We start from the raw sequence: 8717 nt of genomic DNA, 5'->3' as shown, positions 1-8717 counted from the left end.
GGAAGTGTTTTCCGGCTGTCTGTCCTTGCTTTCCACAGAGTGGCCTTTAAATCAAACTTTTAGCTTTATGTCACTTGAGAGACTAGTGAGAAGGGCTTTCAGGTGGAAGAAGAGCTATGATTAAAGCTTGTGAAGGGTTGAAAACAGATACGTGGCAAATGCATTTTTTTTTCAAATGATTCAAAGATTGAGAATAGACAGCATTAGCTGACAAGGAAAAGAAGGAGTATATATTTGATAAGGAACAGTTTCTCTAGCTTTGTAAGTGAAGCTGGTGGACAGCTCTTTGTCAGTACAAAGCATCAGGGAAGAGGACCAAAGTGAACCCAATACATTTAAACAATAATAGATCAAATGCATTGCTACCTGCAGGGTTTACCCTACCAGGACAAGAAATAAAGAGCATCAAGCTTAGAAAATAAAACAGGGCCTCTTTATTGGAGTCAAAGGCCAAGGCTTCTCTCCGAGAGACCAATAGGCCTCTGTGGACATTATAAGTTAAGGTCTTGGGAACTGAAGTTTCCATTCAGTATGCATTGAGGTTCCCAGAGACTCTTGGGGGTGCTCCAGGGTCAAATGGAATGGGATGATTAAGCTTTTAGTATCAAACTTTTTCATGCCCTGGGGGACCTAGGATGGAATGCTTTCTGATCTCTCAGTCTCTCCTTTGGTGGCAATGAAGTAGGCAGACGTTTCTGGACTAAAGATTTCCTCATCAACCTCCTGGTGTTTAGACCAGAGACTGAACTTTGCTGGGACTACTTATGCTCATGATCCAAGTATTTTCATTAAAACTCACATAGATTAACATTCTTGATGATCCTCCAAGCCTTTGGTGCAAGCTTGCGCTGATGAGTACTTGTCCATAGGAGTGAGTTCTTCAAGTTGGAAGGGTCACCATGTTCTTTTACTCAGATACTTTTACTTCCGTGGATTCACGTGTACACTATCTTACTTATTTCAGTCTTTAAATACACATCTTAAAGGATATAGGTAAAACTCTTCAGAGGTTCATATGAAGTGGAATCAGGGCAGATTCATGTTACTGGTTTCTTCACGAGCCAAGGCAGTAGGTGAGCTGAGAAGCAGACTGTGTGTGCCATACGCAGCGTGTGTGGCCAAAAAGTGCCCAGCTGGGGAAGTGTGTGGGCTGACAAGCCATCTAGCTCTCAACTGGTAGTGTCCTATGCCAGGATGGCCTCCCCTGGAGGAAGGGGCTTCTGTTTGCTATTTGCCCACCACCAAGAGGCACAATTCGGTAAATGCATGGGACATGCAAGTAGAAGCCTGGCTGAGAAGCCCCTCTTGTCAAAGAAAAAGAAGGCACCCTCATTCAAAATAAAATGGAAGGAATTGCAAACCTACCTCAATCCTCTACAGATTTATGAAATTAACTGGATAATTATGCATTCGTTGATAAGGCATAAAGCCTTCGAGGTCCTACTGAGGGCTAGCTGTTGAACTAGGTGCGTCAGAAAGCACATAGTCCTTACTATTGCAGACAGCAGAGGGTAGGAGGAGCAGTCACAGAAACAAAGGAGGTGATGCCATATAATTAGTGTTGCAACAAAGTTTATGGAAAATACTATTTTTATAATAAATTTATTTTTTATTGGTGTTCAATTTGCCAACATACAGACTAACACCCAGTGCTCATCCCGTCAAGTGCCCCACTCAGTGCCCGTCACTCATTCACCCCCACCCCCCGCCCTCCTCCCCTTCCACCACCCCTAGTTCGTTTCCCAGAGTTAGGAGTCTTTATGTTCTGTCTCCCTTTCTGATATTTCCCACACATTTCTTCTCCCTTCCCTTCTATTCCCTTTCACTATTATTTATATTCCCCAAATGAATGAGACCATATAATGTTTGTCCTTCTCTGATTGACTTATTTCATGCAGCATAATACCCTCCAGTTCCATCCATGAAGCAAATGGTGGGTATTTGTCGTTTCTAATGGATGAGTAATATTCCATTGTATACATAGACCACATCTTCTTTATCCATTCATCTTTCGATGGACACTGAGGCTCCTTCCACAGTTTGGCTATTGTGGACATTGCTGCTATAAACATCGGGGTGCAGGTGTCCTGGCGTTTCATTGCATCAGTATCTTTGGGGTAAATCCCAGCAGTGCAATTGCTGGGTCATAGGGCAGGTCTATTTTTAACTCTTTGAGGAACCTCCACACAGTTTTCCAGAGTGGCTGCACCATTTCACCTTCCCACCAACAGCATAAGAGGGTTCCCTGGAAAATACTATTGGAGCCCCGAGGGGTTAGAGACTCAGCAGCATAGTTAGGAATGGGTGGAGAAAGGGTAGATCTCCTTCAAAGGCCTGTTCTGAGTCTTCAAATCAAGAATTCTATAAATGATAGTTCAAGATCCGCCTACTTCTGGTGATCTTATCCCCTCTTACAGGCTTTTATTTCCTTCTCTCTGGATCTTTTCCCCTTACCCCAGGGACCAATGCCCCAAGTAATGATCCCCTATAGCCCCATGAAGCCCCATTGAGGGATATCCATTGTGAGTCCCAACCTTTCAATGCCAGGTAAGATAGAAATAAGCTAATTGGACTAATGAGTCCATCCTAAGATATTAATGGGTAATTGTGTTTATCCATTAGGTCTCTTGGGCAACATGTATTTTAATAAGGCCCTCAAATCCTTAACCTAAGAGGTTCACTAATGGGGCACTGGCAAGCTGGCAGGGAATGTGTTTGGGAGCACCTAGCTCTCTTGGATCATCTTAAATCATGGCACATATACAGATGCTTCCTCAATCAAATGAAGTTATAAAAAGTTTATCCCAAGCGAGGAAAAAAAAAAGTTCTGATTTAAAACTACAGAGCTCATACATTCATTAGCATAGTTTTTTGATTCCTCAAAAGAATTACTGAGAAGGCCTTTGATGTATCAAATATTAAGCCTTTGATGTATCAAATGCTATATGCCTGAAGGGATTAGTTCTGATTAGAAAATTCTAGTCTCTGGTCTATCTTAAGGCCTTTAACGACTTGTGCAACCTGTCATTAATAGGCAAATGGCAGCCGGCATGGCTTTGGGAAGGCACCAATGTTTTGTAGTGGCACAATGTATATCCATCCACTCATCGAGGACAGTTTGGTTCCCATTGTGTCAAAGGGTCTTGGGAGGAGGAAGGAAGACCTGTTGATCTCGGGGACGTTGTCCACAATGCCATGACTGGATATTTTCATGCATTCCTAGGGATGAGCACTCCTTTCTGAATCCCAGTATGTTTGTGAGCTTTTGTTTTCATTGTCCCCCATGGAGAAAGACAATCTGATTGTCTTCCAGTGTCCAATGATTCTCCTTTGTATGTAAATTTCCCCAGAGCCATTTTGGTGTTGAAACAGAGCAAAACAAAGTAGAAAGACTTTTGCAAGGTACACTTCCTAATATGACAATATGAGGCGGGCTGTTTTCCCAACTGCATAGTATGTGTGAAGGTGTCTACAGAACAGGACCTGCTGGGCAGGATTGCAGGATAAGTGCCTGACACTGAGTCATCTATATACCATCAGTCTTGGTTCATACATGAGGTTAAACAACTCCACTTAAATATTTTTTGGTGTTCATGCCTTTAGGTAATACTCACCCTGAAGGAAAAAAGAAAGGTAACTTCATAGGGTACAGAAGGAAGTTGTGAATTTCCTGAGTGTTCTGGAAGTATTACACAAGGTGCTGCTAATTACGTATCAGTGGCTCCCCTCTCCTCTCGTGGAAACCACTCTAGGTCAGGGCTATCCCTCTGAGCCTCCATCCACCGAAAAAGCAAAAGCCAAAAGAATTCTCTAGCTTTTTGCCACTGCCCCAGAAGGCTGCTGCACCCAAGCCTCTGCACAGCTCAGCTTGAAGTCGAAGGCCTTTTGCTTGTTTGCAATGCCTCTGACCCTCCAGGTGCTGCTTACTATTTTGAGAGCAAGCAATTACACACTGCTCGGGTTTATGGCTCGCCAGATGAACCTGGAATGGTTCATTTGTTCTCCCTAAATAATCACCTGCCCCAAAGAATAGGAAGTGATTTTCTTTTTCCTATAGGTGAATTTCATGGTAGGTTTGTGCTGAGGTCTCAGGAAATAGCTTCATTGGATGGGATTAAAAGAGTCCTCAGAAATAAGTTAGACTTCTGCTTGGTGCTTGGAACTCCTCATCTGGACAGTGGAAATCTACCACAGCCTTTAGAAGACCCCAGTCAATGGCTCTCCGGGTAGTCATGGACAAGATGGCTTATCATCAGCTGTCCGTCCACTTAGTATGTTTCCATTAGCTGTACACCCCACCTCTCATGTTTCCAGAAGGCTTATTCCCAATAAAAGTAGATGAGCAGAGAACTTTGCTTCTGGGGGTCCCCGATTTATACTGACTACAGCGCCTTCCTAGGCTGGGCTCTGGGTTCGAAGATGGATCCTCGCAGAACTCAAGGAAGAGAGAAGGTGATCTGCCACCTTCATAGGATTCTTGAGGCTATTTCTTCTTGCCCCCCCAAAATTGAAGATGAAACTGTCTTGTGTTAACCAGCAGGGCTAACAACTGGGTTTGGGAGAAGAGGACAGAGGAGATCCTGGTTCAAGTTCAGCTCTGCCAGCTTCTCCCTGCCCCTCCTGGAAGATGAGCCTAAGCTCCAGAGCTGGGCCTTGATTTCCCCAGAGGCCCTCCCTGCCTTTGTCTTATTTGAAGGACACACTCAAGGCAAGAGATGCCACAAGGTTTTGCCTTCATGTTTTGTCTTCAAAATAATTAAAGATCATTTCTCTTAGCCCCTCTTCACGTCATCTCTCATTAGTTAATGCTCACAGTTGCCTCTTCTATTAGGTCTGTACTAAGTTTCTGCTTAGGCAAAAAAAAAAAAAAATCTTCTTTTTCTTCTAATTTTTGGTTTTCTAACTCATGATATTAAAATTGCATCATGGGGTGACTCTTGAAGAAAGCTGTAGTATTTCCAGCTTTCCACAATGGACCTCAAATGGGCCTCCCATTCTGGGAGGTGGTCATGCAGAGGTCCCTGGAAGCTCATGAGGCAAGTCTGCTTTCCCCAGAGGTACTGGTTTCTCCCTGGGGTGGGACAGTTTACCATTTTGGAGGCTTATCCCAAATGCTTTAGGAGAGTCTGTTGAGTCAAACTTCCAATGTCTTTACCATATGTGATCAGGAGTATCCAAGGCTTGGATACTTTTTAACTTGAACTTTCTTTTCAAGTGTTTGTGTTGGTGTCTCCAAAGTCTACTCATTTATGAGAAACATCACCATGTCATTCTCCACTTATACCTTCCCCAACCCCATGAAGGAATCCTACACTGTCACAAGTAGAAAGAAGCAATCCTGTGAATGCCCTAAAGTAAGAAGAACTGGGAAGAGTCAGCCAATGAGTCAGTCCTCTGCCCTCAGTGCCTGACTGGTGCCCTTTTCCACTCCAAAATGGAATGGATAATAGTCCCATGTACCGTGGGATTGCTTTTACAGTATGCACTGCACAATTGCTCAAGTTTTTGAATTGCCAAGGCTGGTATTCAGTAGGATATGGCTGTGTTCAGTAGGATATGAGTGTGAATTTGCTCCACCACTCCCTAGCATCCTTGAGCAAATCACTTAAACTCTCTGAGCCCTATTCTCTTCCTCTGCCATGATATATCCCATGATGGTTGTTGTGAAGATTACATCTGGATATTTCTAAAAGGCTCAACAGCCCCTGGCTCATGATATTGAGGAGGATAATTAACTTGAAGGGCCTTCACACTGTTCAGCTAGTAGAGGAGGGCCACACATCCCTCCTCAGGAAAGTGCTGGTGATGGGAATGTGCCCAGGCTTCAGGGTAGAGGTGGCCGAAGGATGGGTGCTAGGGGTGCTGGTGGTTCCAGACCTTAAGCAGAGAGCTCTATTTTCCCCCTTAGCCCTAAGGTGTTCCAATTATGAAAAGGCCAAGATGCAAATCCCATTATCAAAAGGTTTCCTCAAAGTAGTAGAATAATGTGAAAAGCTTTTTTGAAATTGCTAGGGAGTAAAAGAAAAGTTCCTTGTTTTTAAAAAATATTCTTATGCAACTAAACAATGACCCAATTATCTTACAAATTCCCTAGACCTTGTCAAAGATGGTAAGACGCCAGACGGAGAAACCAGGCTGAGCAGTAGGCCCTATGGCTGTGTTTCTCAGTGCTCAGGAGGATGCCCGGGCCCTTGGGAACTGAACTTCTGGGCCTCTCCAGGAGCTGTTGTCATGTTGGGCCACTAAGGTGCTCCTGTGCTCATAGCTGCAGCTGTCTCTACATATGCCCATGCTCTGGGGCTCAGAGAATGAAACTCCCAAAGGTGCTTTTTTTTTTTTTTTTTCCCAAACAGAACAGAGCTTAGTGTAGACAGCCTCTGGCTTATTCAGATGTAGCCTGCCCTAGTGAGAGCAGGGAAACAAGAGGAGTTCCTCTAACTTACCTTATTGCAAATCCCTGGTTCTCAACCAGACTGCTCAATCCTGCCATGATAAAAGAATTACAGAACCCTGGGCCCTTCTGGGTCAAATGCTCAAATTTAAGAGATTACTACTGTATGGACTATAGGTTAGAAAAAGAATGAGCAAGTAATTCCTGTCTTCAAATGTATGGAATCATACATGCGGGCCTTACCATCACTCTGGTTCACTCTAATTTTACCTCCAAGGGAGTAAAAAGTCCAAGAGTTTGTCAGTGATTAAAATGCAAACGCACATGTGTGCCTGCACACATCCTGTTTTCTTACCCCTGTAATGGAATGTTTTTTCCTGGGACACCACGATGCTTCCAATCTGATGTCTAAATCGAACAAAGTGAAAATATTTGTCATTTATTGTGTAGGAGTCAGGATAGAGTAGGCTAGTCTACAGGGTAGCAAACCCCTCATTCTTCAGTGGCTTAAACCACAAAGGTATATTTTTCAATCATCTCCTGAGTGAGTGACAGAGAGCTCAGTCACCACAGTTACAAGAGCCAAGGCTGCTGGATGTGCCCCCATCTTAATGCAGAGCACTTGTCATGGCGCCGGAATCTCACACCTTCTAGGTGTCAACCTGAAGCAACACTCACCACTTCTGCTCTCATCCCATTAAAAAGAGCTGCACATGGGCCCTGTGACAAGTGGTCTAGAAATCTTGGTTGTCTGGTACTGGGGAGGAGAGGAGAGCCTAATGTGGGTGCGTGCTAATAAGGTTGGCCATGTTAACAAGCATTTGGGGGGCACCAGGTTCATGCTGTGTACAGACTAGTTGCCGAGACCATCCACAGAAGTTCTATGCTGGAGGATGCAGAAACTGGGGGAATCAGAGAGCATGGTAGGGGGGGAAGAGTGAGATGCGTGGGCAGCTGAGTTCCAACATGATAAGTACCAGAGGGAAAGCAGTGCTGAAGCACTGACTTCAGATACAGAAACAAACATGACTGAGGAGATTGAGAAAGGTTAACAGAATGGTGACATTCACACTGGGTCTTGAATAAGGAATGTATGCAGTCCTCATGGACACATTACAATATGTCCTTTGATATAATTCCTTTGCCGTTGTGAATGTTCTCCTGAGGCTACTTTTAGTTCTATAAGCTTCTTGACAAAGGTCCAACATTCTCCGCTTTTTCAGTACAAGAAATAGACTTCAACCTCCAAAGAATCAAGTAAGTAATACATGAACACAATTGTCTCATTAGTAGGAACTGGAGCCACGTGACCCAGAGGCAGCTGGCCCAGAGACCAGGCAGGCACACGTGAAAAGTGCACTAAAGTGGCCATATTTTTAACATAATATCAGAATGGAAGACTTACAAGAATTTTTTGTCTCCTTTGCGTGAAAAGGCCATCTGGGACATGTTGTTTAGATGCCCATAATTTTGGAATTTCTGAGATATTCCAGAAGCTTGTAGCAACATTGGGAAACATTATTAACTAGAATGAGACCAGAAAATCTAAGATTTGTTGCTGAAGCAAAAAATACAGCCAGAGACTTGTACCACATCCATTCGCTGAAGACTGTTTCTTACTCAGGACAGATAATACAGTTAGTGCAGCTTCATTCTCTCTCTCCTTCCTGCAAGAAGAAGGAAAATTCTTTCCCCTGATGTCTTAGTGAGATCCTCCACCCAAATTCAGAAAGGGTGATTTCAATGACGAAAATTATACCAACAAGAATTTGCTATGCGCCAGGTGTAATTTTAGGAATGTACTGACTCATATTCGAACTTCCTCAGGTGGTAGGAATCACCGATATCTTCAACATAAAAGCTAAATTATAAATAACTGTGAGTCACACTCTGCCAAGTGGTAAAATTAGGATTTGAACCTTGATTGTCTGGCTTCAAAGACTAAATTCCTAATCATTCCACTATAGTTCTTTCATGAGATTATTTTACCTCTAGAAAAGGTGACTGGCAATGCCTCCTCTCTCATTAAAAAAAATAAATAAAAGGCAGGTAAGGTTGGTTTTAAAATTACTAGGCTGCAAATATTTGCTTTGCCAGTTGCTAAGTCTATATAAGTCCTCTACTCATTAAAAAATGATTTGTTGTAATATCTAGCACATTTTCAAACACTTCTCTTGTTCTTCAAGGGCTAGCACTCAGATAGATTCAGATATATGATGGGGACAATTCATTCGAAGACCCTAGGGCACCACGGCAAAGAAGCCCCTACCAGATGTAAGCCCCTTCTAACTCATATAGGGAAGGAAGGCAAAAGAAGGGGTGGCCT

Source organism: Canis aureus, chromosome 6, assembly GCF_053574225.1.
Source record: "Canis aureus isolate CA01 chromosome 6, VMU_Caureus_v.1.0, whole genome shotgun sequence".
NCBI lineage: Eukaryota > Metazoa > Chordata > Mammalia > Carnivora > Canidae > Canis > Canis aureus.
This window is presented reverse-complemented; position numbering follows the sequence as displayed.